At 41.3% G+C, this 16,348-nt stretch overlaps 1 protein-coding gene and 1 pseudogene across 1 annotated transcript in view; both read right to left on the bottom strand.

The window, feature by feature from the left end:
• The window catches only part of LOC147336448 (protein NLRC3-like), a 29,975-nt pseudogene extending 16,392 nt beyond the window's left edge, over nt 1-13,583 (bottom strand).
• Nucleotides 1-15,145, bottom strand: part of LOC147336447 (protein NLRC3-like) — a 154,882-nt gene extending 139,737 nt beyond the window's left edge. Inside the window, exon 1 of the mRNA XM_086287044.1 lies at nt 15,087-15,145. The gene's annotated coding sequence lies outside the window, so the exon portion shown is untranslated. The remainder of the gene's footprint in view (nt 1-15,086) is intronic.
• Nucleotides 15,146-16,348: the final 1,203 nt, after the last annotated feature.

Below are 16,348 nucleotides of genomic sequence, written 5' to 3'. Positions count from 1 at the left end.
GCATAGGGTCAAAAAAGTCAGATTTATAAAGGTCAGAAAAATCGGATTTGATGCGCTTTCGCCTGCAGTGTGAACGTAGCCTTACTCTCAAATCCTCCCTAATAACAATAACATAATTACACTTTAGCCACAAGAGGGCAGCAGCATTAATACAAGTCACATGTATATAAAGGTACAGTGATTATATTACAGTGATTTTGACAAAAACAAAACAGAAGTTCATGGCAGTGTGTTTTCCATAACATACCAATCAAATTAAATAATAAAAACTTTATAACTTACGGAGCTTTTTTAGAGGCTTTGATCACTGGCAGCAGCCTCAGAAGAGCCTCCTCTGAAGCAAAGTATTTATTCAGGTCAAACACATCCAGATCTTTTTCTGATGACAGTAAGATGAAGACCAGAGCTGACCACTGAGCAGGAGACAGTTTATCTGTGGAGAGACGTCCTGATCTCAGGGACTGTTGGATCTCCTCCACTAGAGAACGATCATTCAGTTCATTCAGACAGTGAAACAGATTGATGCTTTTCTCTGCAGACAGATTCTCACTGAGCTTCTCCTTGATGTACTGAACTGCTTCTTGATTGGTCTTTGAGCTACTTCCTGTTTGTGTCATCAGGCCTTGCAAACGAGTTTGATTAGTCTTCAGACCCAAGAGAAAACGAAGGAACAAGTCCAGGTGTCCATTGGGGCTCTGTAAGGCCTTGTCCACAGCACACTGGTAGAAGTATTTCTTTGAAGATTTTCTTGTTTGAAACACCTTCCAAGTTGTTTGTTGCTCTTCCAACAGATTGAGTCCAGAGTTGATGAAGGTCAGGTGGACATGAAGAGCAGCCAGAAACTCCTGAACACTGAGATGAACAAAGCAGAACACCTTGTTCTGGTACAGTTGGTTCTCCTCTTTAAAGATCTGTGTGAACACTCCTGAGTACACTGAGGCTGCTCTGATATCGATGCCACACTCTGTCAGGTCTGGTTCATAGAAGATCAGGTTTCCTTTCTGCAGCTGATCAAAAGCCAGTTTTCCCAGTGACTCAATCATCTTCCTGCTCTCTGGACTCCAGTGTGGATCTGTCTCAGCTCCTCCATCATATTTGATCCTCTTCACTTTGGCCTGAACCACCAGGAAGTGGATGTACATCTCAGTCAGGGTGTTGGGCAGCTCTCCTCCCTCTCTGGTTTCCAGCACATCCTCCAGAACTGTAGCAGTGATCCAGCAGAAGACTGGGATGTGACACATGATGTGGAGGCTTCGAGCTTTCTTGATGTGGGAGATGATCCTGCTGGCCTGCTCCTCATCTCTGAATCTCTTCCTGAAGTACTCCTCCTTCTGTGGGTCAGTGAACCCTCTGACCTCTGTCACCATGTCGACACACTGAGGAGGGATCTGATTGGCTGCTGCAGGTCGTGTTGTTATCCAAAGGCGAGCAGAAGGGAGCAGGTTCCCTCTGATGAGGTTTGTCAGCAGCTCATCCAATGAGGTGGACTTTCTGGTTTCTGTCAGGATTTTAGTTTTCTTGAAGTCCAAATTAAGTCGACACTCATCCAGACCATCAAGTATGAACACAACCTGGAAGTCTTCAAGCCTGCACATTCCTGATTCGTTAGTTTGATTAAAGAAGTGATGAACAAGTTCCACCAAGCTGAACTTTTCCTCTTTCAGCACATTCAGCTCTCTGAAAGTGAATGGAAATATGAACTGGATGTCCTGGTTGGCTTTGTCTTCAGCCCAGTCCAGGCTGTATTTCTGTGTTAAGACTGTTTTCCCAATGCCAGCCACTCCCTTTGTCAGCACTGTTCTGATTGGTTCGTCTCTTCCAGGTGAGGCTTTAAAGATGTCTTCTTGTCTGATTGTTGTTTCTGGTCTGTCTGGTTTCCTGGATGCTGTTTCAATCTGTCTGACCTCATGTTTCTCATTGACCTCTGCAGTCCCTCCCTCTGTGATGTAGAGCTCTGTGTAGATCTGATTCAGGAGGGTTGGGCTTCCTGCTTTAGCGATGCCCTCAAACACACACTGGAACTTCTTCTTCAGTTGGGCTTTAAGTTCACGTTTACAGAGTGGAGCAAATATTTCTGAAGGTAAGAAATTCAGAAACAAATATTATATAATAAATATCATAGCCTTTCAGTACCCTGAAAGGATGAATGTCTATTGGTCCATTTCTTGAGCTATTAGGAAAGATCAATATTCAGTCTTTAGAGAAATTCTCTTACTGCTCTGCAGATGGTCAGCCATCTCATGCTGCTTAAGTCTCCTCAAGAAGTGGAGTGTGATCTTCAGAAATGCTTCTCTGCAGCTCTTTCTTTCATCTTCATCCTCACCTTCAAACATCTCCTCATCCTCCATCTGGCTCTTTAAAGTTTCTGGGTGATCTGGACTCAGAAGCTTCTGGATCTTCTTCAGCTCGTTCTTCACAAACATGGTGATGTTGTCCTCCAGCCGCTGGAAAAGAAGACTATATGAATTACCCAGTGGTAAATGGACTGGTTCTTATATAGCTCTCTTTGATACTCTGTGCACACAAAGCATTTTATACAACATGCCTCATTCAACCAAGCACATTGTTCTATGCTTAAATACTTTCTTTCACACTCTGATGGATGCATCAGAGGGCAGCTTGGGTTTAGTACGTTACCCAGTATATTTGCCAGCCAGGGTTTGATTCACAAACCTTCTGACTAGTAGCTGACCTGCTCACCTCCTGAGCTACAGTCACCCCAATCTGACTGAAATCATGGAGCCCAAACTCTGATGTATGTTGGACACACTGACAATCCTCTGGTCCACAAAGTGCAGCATAGAGATGACTGAAAAGAACAAATGTAAACGTAGTACTACAAACCATAACCACAGAGTCCAGGTGTGTTTGATGTTGCTGTGCAGACTGACCAGTGGAAACCTCTGCTCTCTGCTGGTCCACTCTGTGGAGGAGTAATGAATAATTAGCTCATGTTATGTCTGCCCACACACAGACACTGTCACGGCCCGCTGTAGCAGACCGTGTGGAGAGTGTGTGGAGGACTCAGGTGCAGACACAAGTGAGGATACGGGAGTGAACTTAAACAAAAGCGAGCCTTTTATTGTGGCTGATGAACACAAAAGAAACAAACAAGAATGAGGGCAGCACAAGAGCAGTAACTAAACAGAAACCTAAACTGGGAACAAACTATGGTAAGGCTATCCGGTTGTTCAGTCTGACGTCACTAGCCGTGTCTGGGCCTAAACTCCGCTGCAGGTCCATATATCAAACGATCACTATGGCATTACTGAGAGTTGAAAAACTGTCTAAAGTCTTTCATCTTTAATAAAATGATCAGCGTTCTGCTCTACCAGGTGTAACAATTGAGTTCAAAATCCAGGCATCCATGAAATCGGAATTTATGACATTTAACGGAGTTAGAAGTTAGCAGGAAGTTAGCTCGCTAGCTTCTATCTAAATACAATATAGCATGTCCTGACTGCGGGGTTTTGGAAACAAATTAAAACGTACAGCTCTGTTATCACTTCCAACATAAATGAAGACAGAAAACTAAACAGCAGTGACGTTTGTAGGGTTACTGAAGTTGGGCTAGCTGGTATATAATGATGTGCTACGTGATCGCTAGCGACACAGCTATGTTAGCATAATATAAACAAGCTAACTTTTTTTCCACTCGATAAAAGTTACCGTGAGTGTTCTCGGTGGTCAGGAACAAATGTAATCGCATGGCAGGATGCTGTAAAAGGACCAGACTTCAGCCAGGAGAGCAACTGAGATAATCCATCCACAATATGAGGTTAGTCATTCATATACTGCTGCATGGGCTGGGCTGTAGCTACATCCTAAGGTTTTAAAAACTGAGCTTAAATAAATGATTAGCGGTAATAAAAGCCGAGGGAGGTCAACAGTGATCACTGACTGTTTTAGGAGCTTTTTGAGATCAAATAGAAGAAAATACAAAACATTAAACATGTTAACAACACAAAAGCCATATTAAACGCAGACTACTTTAGACCCGGAAGTAGGATTCGTCGCGTCATCACTGAACAACCGGATGGCTTGGAACAGGCTTGGGCATGGAAACACGGAGGGTGGGAACACAGACGACGCAACACAGACTACCGTAATTGTCGGGCTATAAGCCGCTACTTTTTGCACAAGCTTTGAACCCTGCGGCTTTTAGTCAGGTGAGGCTTTTCTATGGATTGTCCATGAGCAGATTTGTTTTGTTTGTTCCACTGTTGTACGGCACTACGTTGCCTGGCAGAAAGATCGGGGTTCAAGAGTGGTATGTTGGTCACATGTCCATCCACCAGGCGACGTAGTGCCGTACGAAGTAGCGGGAAAAACAAACTTCAAAGTAGCGCTACGCGTTCAGCTGGAGGCCTGGATGATGAGCGATGATAAACTTGCAAAAAGCAAATTATGCCCAACTCCACCATTGGAATCTGACAGCGTGGAAAAGTGTGAAAACATCCACGATCACTAACGGATTTCGAAGGGCTGGACTGCTGCATGATGGAGGACACCGCCACGGCCCTTCTGAGGGTGTTCGACTCTGACACTGACAACGAGGATTTGTTTGGTTTTGAAAGTGACAACGAAGGGAAGGAAGGAGAGAAGCTGAGAGTGTATGGAGTGGATGACGAAGCCACCCTGAGCCTGTTCTTTTCCGACACTGGAGGAGAGGACTTTGGTGGTTTTAGTGCGCAGGAAGATGGTGGTGAATGACTGACTTTTCTTCTTGTTGAAGCCGTGTCACTGCACCTGAGCCTAAAAGGTAGTCTGAATCTATTTTTCTGGTGTGCTGTAGGTTATTGTTATGTACTACATTTGTTACTCATTTATGAAGCACAGTACATGTTTTGTACTTGTAATTACCGCTACTTGTACATATACCTAAAAAGTTATGCAAATTTGTACCCATAACTTGTTTTTCAAAATATTAATTAAAGGCGTGTGTCTCCAAACAGCCATCTCTTTCCTGACAATTCCCTTTGTGCATATTCTCTTACATATGATAAGTCAACATTGAAACACCTGCGGCTAATATTCAGGTGCGCTTTGTAGTCCGGGAAATATGGTACATTAAACACAGAGACTAAATACACATGAGGGATGATCAGGGGAAGTGGCCACACATGGGAGCACAGCTGACACACATGAACCTAACGACAGGACAGGAGAGGTGACACTAAATACACTGACATTGAATACAGACTTTCAAAGTAAAACAGGAAACATGGAGATTAGACATGACATGAACTAAACATAACCACGCAGACATGACGCATGAACCAGGGAGACTTAGTACAGGGGGAGACAACAAGACTAAACAGCAATGTAGAAATTAACTAGGTGAACTAAGCTAAGGCACAAATAAATACAAAAGATACATAAACTCAAACACTGGGTCGCTCGACCCAGGACCATGACAGACACAAGCTAAAGGTCCATGAAGTGATGTTTGGATGGGTTCAGTCAATCAGATGACTGTCATGGTGAAGCTTTGCTAGTCCTGCTGATCCCACTGAGAATTAACAACTCAGTTTCCAGATGTCTGTAGTTTTCTGCTCAGTTTCTTTAGTCCCAACAGCTCTTACCATCTCCTGCATAAAGCTTTCCCTCCATGCTCAGATGCCCTGGAACAAGGTGCTCTCTTTATATGCTCACAACCACTAGCACTTTATATAGCCTCTGTAGAAATTATCCACACCCTCACTTATCTTAACTGCACTACTGTATAGCTCTGTGTAAATAATCATTCTGTACATACGATAATTTTTAACCCAACAACTGTTTACAACTTGCATAGTTCCCATTTCTGTATAGCTGTATATCTCAGATTCCTGTAAAGTTATTTCATATTCTGTATAGTTTTTCATACTTATATCCTGTTCATATCCTGTTCATATCCTGTTCATAGCTTGTACTCACTACAGCCTGTACATAACTATAGTTATAGAATATTCACAACATACTTCATAACATGTACATTATAACATAATAGACCCATTTCTGTAATATACTTACATATCTACATTATTGCTAATATATACTGTAATATATCTATATCACTAAAGCACTTCTGGATGGATGCAAACTGCATTTCGTTGCCCTGTACCTGTGCATGTGCAATGACAATAAAGTTGAATTCTAATTCTATTCTTATATCAGTGACTGGTTTAAAGTGCCAACTTGCAGTGCTCGCCAAACTTTGTGTCAGCAAAAGTAGTTCTAATGTTTATTACATTTATTACATTTTTACATTTTTACACACACAAATCAATGAACGCAAAAACATAAACTTTTCAGATATTTTGTTTTACAATGTTACAAAACTCAGTTCACAACTACACACTCTGATTTACAAGTACAAAATATTTATGACCACAGTTTGAGCCGATGTATGTCCCGAGTCTGTGGACTCAGTGGTTTTGTTTTGATTGTTATTGTCTTTTGTTACAATTTCATTCTGATTAAGATTTTCTAGTTCTGAGGTTTTGGTTTCTGTGTTCCCTCTGTACTGTGTTAGTATTGTGTCTCTGTGTTCACTTCCTGTTTTATTTTGACAGTGCCATGTCCTATGTTAGTGTGTCTACTTTTGCCTCCCCTTGTCTGGTTATGTCCAATGAATCCTGCTGTGTCTCCCTTTTCTCATTCCCTGATGGCTCTTTTGTGTATATGAGCCCTTTGTTTTCTCCTGCTTGTTGCTGGTTCGTCTGTGTTGTCTCCCCGTGTCTCCGTTTAAGGTTTCAGGTTAGTTTTTTAGTTTTTCAGTAGAGGTTATCTTAGCTTCTGCACAGGCCATCTCCACTGCACTTCACTGTTTCAATAAAGCTCACTCACTTCACAGCAGTGTCGGCATCTTGGGTCCTTTATTAAATTCAACATGGCTCGCCCCGCTAGCCGTGACATAAGATGTGAAAACAATATCCAAAAAACATGAGGGACAAACAGGGAATAGTTTTAAGGTGCAGGGCCAACAAACTGAGTCTAGCCATGAACTCAGAGTTGATTGAATTAGCATTTTGAATTGGCTGATCTGAGTTACTTCAATCAAGTCTATGTTCACTTTGAGTTAAGACTATACGTGATTAATGTAAAAGAAAAAAGCCATCATCAGCAACTGATTCTGATTTAGCAGGTTTACAAATCTAAACGGTACCCATCCCTAGCTGGCTGTAGTTAAACCTTTACTTAAAAAGCATCCCTAGACCCAGCTGTCTTAGCTAATTATAGGCCGATCTCCAACCTGACAATCCTTGAAAGAGTAGTTGGGGGGAGACAATCAGAGGGGCAGTGTGATGATCTTAGGTTACAAACTACTGCAGTCAAGTCATTAAGGGAGACGGGATCAAACTGCTCTAAGACAGCTGAGCACACAGGAGAAAGACTCGGATCTGAGGCAGCAGTCGGCGAGACAAGAGCCCTAATAGATAGAAGCTTGTTGTTAAAAATGCTAAAAAAATCATCACAAATACTTGTATACGAGCATTAAGGGCTCGCTTTTTAAGCGCTGAAGCACACGGCTTATCTACCGAGCGGCGCATAGTTAGAGTGAACAACCAGTGTTGGTCAAGTTACTTGAAAAAAGTAATCAGTAACTAATTACTGATTACTCCCCCAAAAAGTAATCCCGTTACTTTACTGATTACTCATTTTCAAAAGTAATTAATTACTTAGTTACTTAGTTACATTTTAAAAACACGATTTACAACCTGAATAGGTGATAAAGTGATAGATCTTTCAGCCCAATTCTACTTTTTCTGCATAATCCATCATACAAAATGTAATCAAATGGAAAAGTCTATTTTTTTAACTTGTTTTATTAGTTTTAATCTTTTAACTTTATGCATCAAGCAAAAATTTAATTATATGCAACATTCTCTGACTTGAATAAATTAGTTTAACATTTAAACCTATTTTCTACACATTCCAGCACATAAAAGAAAATATTTGTTGTGTTTACACTCAGTCTTTCAAATAGATGCAAGTAAAACACAGCAGAACATAAATAAAGTCAAAGACTCAGCGGTCCCTTTGCTCTATTTTCACCTGTAAAGCAGGAGTGGGGTAGGCGGAGGTTTACCCTGGTGCAGGTGTGCAGCGGTCAATGGAAGAATCCGCGAGTTTCTCTGTGAGTTTCCCATTACGTCATAGCGCACTCAGTGCTTGCTTGGAAGTTTAGGGGTTTTTTTCGCTGTAAAAAGAAGTTTTCTTCCCACGCACAACGGACACTAATGTTTTTGTCACTTTTTATGGAATCAAACTTAAAGTAAGGTCAGTACTTCCACGCTTTAAACGCTGCACGCTCATATTCTCTCCCGCACTCGATATATGATCCACTGTTGATCTGCACACAGCTGTTGTCACTAACGGCGCACTCGCTTACGTCACTGTCGTGAGACATTCTCGCAAAAAATCACGGTTTTAGTAATGCAGTAACGCAGCGTTCCTACGGGAAAGTAACGGTAATCTAATTACCGTTTTTGCAATAGTAATCCCTTACTTTACTCGTTACTTGAAAAAAGTAATCAGATTACAGTAACGCGTAACGCGTTACTGCCCATCTCTGTGAACAACACAGGAAGATGATCGGAGATGCACAACTCAGATATTTCAGTGACGCACACATCCAGCCCGTGGGAAAGCTCCAAGTCTAGTGTGTGACCTTTTTCATGAGTCGGACCAGTAACCCACTGGGTCAAGTTAAAAGAGTCAATAATATTTAAAAAGTCCTTGACCAGAAGTTTAGAGTCACAGCAGACTAGAGCTGGGCGATAGAACGATAACGATATGTATCGCGATATAACTTTGACTCGATAGAGAAATTAAGCTATTGCGATAGACCTCGCCGCTCTTGTCCTCAAGAAAAAAGAAAAAAAAAAAAGAAGGTCAGCCAATCCAAATTAAGCAGCGCAGAGCCGAACCAATCACAGCCGCAGCATCACGTCGCGTGACTTGTTACGTACAGCACAAGTGCCAAGCCGCACGTGTGTTTGTTTGGGAAGCAGCCAGCGGGTAATGGAGCCAGCGCGTAATGGAGGAAATGAGTGTGCCGACTAGAAAAATCAACCGAGCGTGACCGAAGAGAAAACAGATGATGGTTCCAATGCCGGAGAGATTGTCGAACGGAAGAGCCATAGAAGTTCCGTAGTGTGAAGGTATTTCGGCTATTTCAAGTCTGACAAAAAACAGAGTAGCGTGCACTGTAAATTGTGCCGAAAGCAAGTCGGGAAATACAATGAACTGGTGCATGCGTCACACTGTGCACCACGTTATTGTTTCGGTGAAATGAATTTCTACAATACTGTTACTGTTAATTCTACTCTCTGCAGTGTTTAAATGCTTACATATACACACAGTTACTGTCCGTCCACACATACGACTCGGTTCTGCTTCTATGCCCCAGCTTTGTTTACTTTTTCCCACCGAGGCTTCTAGACTTCTGATTGGCCAACATTTCGGCACGGTTAGGAATCTAGCGCCACCTGCTGCTTTGGCATGTTCATAGCAGCGTTTTCCTTCATTTCTGCCTTTATGTGTGGACGGGATTATTTTTTAAAACGAAAACGGAAAATCTCCGTTTTCAAAGATACCCGTGTACGTGTGGACGTAGCCTCAGTCTCTGACTGGAAGCGCTAATTCATCATTCGGCTTTTGTCAGACTAAAGTAACTGTTAAAACTGTTTGAAAAGCTAAGCTATACAACAAGGAGAGATTGAGAATTTCCTTTTAGTTCTCAGTTTATTTGATATTGACAAAAGTTAGTCAGTTTTGTCTGTTCTTCTGTAAAACAAACTAAGATTTATTTTTAGAATTAATATTTTGTTTCTAAGTGGAATTGACAATTTAGTCTGTTTTGTTTGTTCTATTTTGAAACTTAAACGCTTTAGCGGCTGCCTTTTGTGTAGTTTGCAATATTTGCCTTTATTTATCTGAAAAAGTCTCATGTTCCTTAAGTACATCTACCCTGTTGAACTTATTATGGGAAATAAATATTTAAATAAAAACAAGCTGCTGATTATTTCACATTTTACTTGTGAGCAACGGCACATTTAAATCTTACAAATATAGTTATTTGGCTTATATCGTGATAGATATCGTTATCGCCTGAAATGAAAAAAACATATCGTGATATGAAAAAATCTCATATCGCCCAGCTCTACAGCAGACATGGATGTTAAAATCACCAAGGCAGCATCATCAGAAGACATAGCACACCCAGCTCTATCTGTCCATGAAGCCAGATAACACACACCAATGAGTTAAACTGCAGGAATGTCTTAAAGACATAAAGACCTGGATGGCCGCTAACTTTCTGCTTCTTAATTCAGATCAAACTGAGGTTATTGTACTCGGCCCTGAAAAGCTTAGAAATATGGTATCTAACCAGATTCTTACTCTGGATGGCATTACCTTGGCCTCCAGTAACGCTGTGAGGAACCTTGGAGTCATTTTTGACCAGGACATGTCCTTCAACGCACATATTAAACAAATATGTAAGACTGCGTTCTTCCATTTGTGCAACATCTCTAAAGTTAGAAATATCCTGTCTCAGAGTGATGCTGAAAAATTAGTTCATGCATTTATTACTTCCAGGCTGGACGACTGTAATTCATTATTATCAGGATGTCCTAAAAACTCCCTGAAAAGCCTTCAGCTGATCCAAAATGCTGCAGCAAGAGTCCTGACAGGGACTAGAAAGAGAGAGCAGATTTCTCCTTTATTCCCTTCATTGGCTTCCTGTTAAATCCAGAATTCAAAATCCTGCTCCTCACATACAAGGTCTTAAATAATCAGGCCCCATCTTATCTTAATGACCTTGTAGTACCATATCACCCTATTAGAGCACTTCGCTCTCGCTCTGCAGGCCTACTTGTTGTTCCTAGAGTATTTAAAAGTAGAATGGGAGGGAGAGCCTTCAGTTTTCAGGCCCCTCTTCTGTGGAACCAGCTTCCAGTTTGGATTCAGGAGACAGACACTATCTCTACTTTCAAGATTAGGCTTCAAACTTTCTTCTTACTTAACGATTAAGTCCCTGTATTCCACCGTTATATGGAAATCAGCCATTATAACTTGTGTCAAATCTACTTGTACCTCACAGTTTTCTAAGCACACAGAGAGCAGTAAACCTCAGAGCAGCAGCACATCAGACTGTGTGCAAAAAATCTAGAAGAGAAAATATTTTGACCCATTTCTAAATGATTCTTGTGACCATGCTGCACCACAACACCTGATCTCTGGTTTCCTCACCTCTTCAATCCCACTTTAATACTTGACTAAACTCATTTTCCTGTTTAGGTGTTGAGGCAAAGCCGCCCATCTACAATGCAGGCAACAGCAAACGGAGCTATTTTTGATTCCCTTTGGGTTTTTTCTACTTTTGTGCTACAAAATGTTCAAGCTGATTAAATTCATTAGAATAAAAGTTCAGATAATTTTCTCATATTAATGTTGGAGGTAGAAATTCAGGAAACTTTGCACAAAAACTGGCAAAAATTTTCTTCAAAGATGGAGTTTTTACTTTAATACTGTGAGTACATTTCAGAGCCTGGACTCTTTTACCTTTACTTGAGTAAAGAAGCTGAATCAGTATTTCAGCTTTAAGAGGGTATTTTAACACAAACATCAGTCCTTCTACTTAAGTATGTTTGACACTTTGTTTACGCCTAAATTAACTTTACTGTTAACGAGTTTTCATGTTTCTGTAATCCACCAGTGTGCTCATGCTTTAAGTGAAAACATATTTTTAATGATCAAATATAATTATGTTTGTTATTTGTGGATTTTAAATGTCCTTGACAGAGACAGATGATAATCATTATCCTGCACTGTGGTCTCAGGTTTGGTCGCGCTAGCACAAAGAATGGCTATGTTGAACTTCCTCCTGGGATCTACACTAAGAAGTGAGTCCAACATTAGCAGGGTCTCGTTCCTTTATCTGGATTCACTTTAGCATTCACAGTCACGTGAAGCTTGTTATTAACTCGATAAGTCAACCCAGGGTTTCAGCTGAGCGCTCACATGAAACACATGGTGTTGGCAGCATCTGATCAATCATATTCATGGAGACGTGTATCAGCAACAGAGCAGCTGAGTTTGCAGAAGGAAGTCAAACTAAACCACAGGAACAATATGAGGAGATTACACACATAATAAAATACTAGCAGTAACACAGCTGCTGCAGACAAATCAGTCGTGTGATCGTGTGTGAGAGGAGAAGGACTGTAAAGGAGTTTGGTGTTAAAAGCTCTGTATGAATGTGGGAGACTTTGAAGGGCTTTAAAAAGGCCAATATAAAATAAAAGGCAGCAAAATTGCTGAGTGTGAAAGTCACCAGACTTATCAGACCTCTGTGATTAAGACCTGTAAGAACACCTATTTGTACTTGTTGGCATTATATCAAACACACACGTATATTAAGCCTTTGTTTGAACTCTGGTTGAATTTGTTACTTTCAGACTGTGAAACATCACAGAGGCTGCAGCTGCAGATCTTTTATTCACCTGGAAATTTACTTTAAATGTTAGATGGAAAATGTATTGCTCAGTTTAACCAAAGTAAGAACAAGAATCCATAAACCTTCATAAAGACAAACATCTCCCAGAACATTGAGCTGCTGAAGTGTCACTGAAGGGAAAAACTATTTGTCCTCCTCCATCCAGCAACACCTGAAACACCTGAGTGGAAGCTCCTCCCTACACTGTGTTTGAAGCAAAGCACAAAGGAGACACCTGCTGGAGCAGCTGGAGTCCTACAGACACTCAGCCTCTTCACTACACAAACACCTCCTACAACATCCACTCTTTCCACTCTGACTGCTGTGTTTGTGGAAACACTCCAACACACACCGCTTCACATACCAACATAGAAATGTGTGTGAAAAAGAGCTGAGCTGATATTAAACATGAGGATTTATTCAAAAATACAGAGTCAGGAACAACATCTAGACACACATTACCTCTCAGCAGCAGAAGAACAGCCTTTAAAGTTTATATAAAAATCCTTCGACCTGTTGCTCTTTAAGGAAACACAGCTGGGTTCAGGTCCAGGAGATTCTGGCCTCTTATTGATCCTAAAAGAAAAAGAATAAATGTCACAGCTTCATGAGACAGGAAGGAAAAACTGGAAATATTAAATTAAAGACATGATGAACAATCTCATAAAAATAATGTACTTACTCTTTGTCACATAACAGTCTTTTGTTAAAGTTTTCAATAATATCCTTCGAGTCGTTGCTCTTTAAGGAAACACAGCTGGGTTCAGGTCCAGGCTCTGGATTAGTTTCAGGGTTATGTCCAGCTGAGCCTGGTACGCCCCACAGCTCTGGGCTTTAAAACAACACACACAGAGGTATGAGTGTGAATAATGATGGAGCAGTGATGTGAGTGCTGAGCTGTGACATGGAGAAGAGTCATGGACAGTTAGAGATGGTCATCTCACCTCTGAGCTTTGGTCTGGCTCTCATGTTCCCCACACAGAGTGCTTTTAGAGGGAGGGACTCCCTCCTCTCTGTCCTCACACTGATCCATGCTGCTGAAAACGTCCAGATGAACAGAGTCAACTCTTTGGGGATTTATTGGATGATTGAGCATCAAGACACTTTTTAATATTTTACTAATTTCTGAAGCTTTTTACCAACTTTGATCAAATTGGTCTGCTGTCATTTTATTGTTGACAAAAAGAGATTTTGAGTTTGAGTGTTGACGTTTCCATGTGGGACTGTTGCTGCAACACCAGGATGTTACTACAGAATACACTTTATATTGTGAGCACTTGGATGTTAGTCCAGTGGTCCTAAACTGACACACCTGCACCTGGATTCATTCTGACCAGATTTTAACCCAACAGTGTTTCATACTTAATACATCAGACACAAACTCTGCAGCTGTCATCGTGTGCAGTGTGTGTGCAGTGTGTGTGCAGTGTGTGTGCAGCGGGTCACTGTGTCCTATGAGTGTTATACTACAATAAACAGAGCCTGACCGCGGGCATAAAGAGGGCAAAAACCCACTTATGCTCTAAAGATGAAGTTCAGTTTCTCTTCAAATGAGCCTCAGAGCATGTGGAGGGTCACTGAACGCATCACAGATTACCTCAAGAACAACAGGCTGAAGAACATAAAAACAAACGCAGAGTTTCTGTCTGACGGTTTGAACATGAAACAGGAATCATTGAGCAAAAACGGACAGTTTACTAATTTATGATCAATCATCAACGCATTCACCTACAATACACGAATGAACATCAGCAGTTAAACTGAAAATAACCTGCATACAAATACGACAGCAGACTATAGCGAACGAGCAGAGAAATGCATTTTATAGATGAAGTGTTGGCAGCGACTCTTAGGACAGCCCTGTCTCACTGTCAGCAGTTAAACAACATCCACACACTGGAAGCCCGTTTCCGTCACTAAAAAAAAGAAGGATCCAGAACTCGAAATTTCGACTTATTTTATCGTAATTTCGACTTATTAACTTGGAATTTTGAAAAAACTAACTCAAAATTAAGAGTTAGTGCTGTCAATCAGTCATTTACGTGAATGACGTAATTTCCTTGTTACCCGGAAGCTGAAGCCCTCAGCTACAAATGCTACAGCTAAGATACCAGAATTACAGCCAGTCATAAATGCACAAGTCGCTGATTATTGTCTGTGTGGCTTCACAAATGATGAAATCCTTCTGTTATTAGCTGAATCACATGGCGTTAATATCAGCTAACGTACTCTCGAAAGCGCCGATTTGTTGCGATGCGGGTTTGAGTGCGCATTGTAGCTGGATTACTGATTGGCAGAACTAACTCGACATTTCGAGCTACTTTTCTCAAAATTTTCGAGTTATAAGTCGAAATTTCGAGAATGGATCCTTTTTTGTGGCGGAAACGGGCTTCCGTAACAGACTGATGGAGGCAGGAGAAGCTGCCTACAGACATCAGTCAGTGGATCCACAGTAACATCGAGTTCAGCTGCTGATCATCAACTGTTTCTGTCTCGTTCCCAGACTCTGATCTCACATAAAACGAAGCAGATTTATGCTGAAACTAAGCTGCACACAGCTGATGTCAGCCAGGAAAACAGTACAGACTGCTAACGTTACCTTAACATGGAGACGATCAACTGCGCCACAACATTCACGAAAGCGAAAGTAAAAGCGACGGAAGGAAACGATCAGAGAGGCGTTTGAGGGACGGTCAGAGTCAGGAACCTCAGAAACGCATCAGGCTGGAGTTTAATTCTGTTTTCATCTTTAGAAACATCTGGAAATAGTTATAAAAACGCTGCGTAATAAAGAAAAATAGTGTAGATTAGTTTGAGTTGTGTTTAGCTGAGCTGTGTCTTTAATCTGAAGTTCATTTTGTGGAGGAGCAGCAAGACTTTCAGTGTTACTCTCAGAGAAAGCCTCCCAAATGTCTGTTGTCTTAATAGTGGAATTATCTGGAAAATGAACCAGTTCTTATGAGCTGCTTTTCAATATGAGCAGTCAAAGCATTTTATACAGCGTGCTTCATTCACACAAGCACTTCTTTTTCTAACAATGACACTATGATGGATGCATCGGAAAGCAAGTCGGGGTTCCACATCTTGCCCAAGGATACCGTGGCGTGCAGACTGGAGCAGCCAGGGATCAAACCTCCAACCTTCCAGTTAGTAATTCTACCTGCTGAGCTACAGTCTGTACTTCCTGAACATCACACCCTCCTTTTGTTTCTTTATTTCCAGTAGCAACCAGGACCATAATGAACCCTGACTCCCACAGACACTCAGGAGCCACCTGCCCAGTAAGTCACCCGCTAACTGCAACTATCAGAGCCCTGACCTTCTGCAGAGACGAGTCACACTGAACACAGCAAGTGTCCCTGCTCTCAGATACAAAACCTGCCTTTAAAAGTTCAGAGTAATGAAATCAGCAGTTCTGGTTCTAGAATTTGTAGTCTCACACACATGTGCAGAGCACTTTTGTTGTTTTGGTTCACATCGGTTGATATTCTGCTGCAAACAACTAATGAGAACATTTTCTAAAAGCTTTGAGTGTCCATCAGGATCCTGTAGAAACAGCTTCTGGCTGCAGCCACTGTGGAGCTCCACAGTAACCGGAAACACGTAACTTCAGTTAAATCGACTTTGACAGCGAAACTAAATTGCGTTTTTGTTACTATTGATGCTGCTGAGAAATAAAAATGGTTTTAAGTTTTTTTTAACGCTCTGGGTTTGTTCAAAAAAATTCACCATCCCCTAAATTGTTCGTGGCCAAAAGTGACACTTGCTGTTTCGCTGATTCATTTATTTTTTTTACAGTACATCGCGTTGTGCGTTCTGATTGCTGTAGACCATTGTCAATCAATCTAGTCCAGTGTCTCC

The sequence above is a fragment of the Aulonocara sp. 'chitande type north' Nkhata Bay genome, linkage group LG3 (genome assembly GCF_057382095.1).
Source record: "Aulonocara sp. 'chitande type north' Nkhata Bay isolate Kocher_YH1m ecotype deep benthic linkage group LG3, A_spYH_male_GT1.1, whole genome shotgun sequence".
Taxonomy (NCBI): Eukaryota; Metazoa; Chordata; class Actinopteri; order Cichliformes; family Cichlidae; genus Aulonocara; species Aulonocara sp. 'chitande type north' Nkhata Bay.
This window is presented reverse-complemented; position numbering and strand designations above follow the sequence as displayed.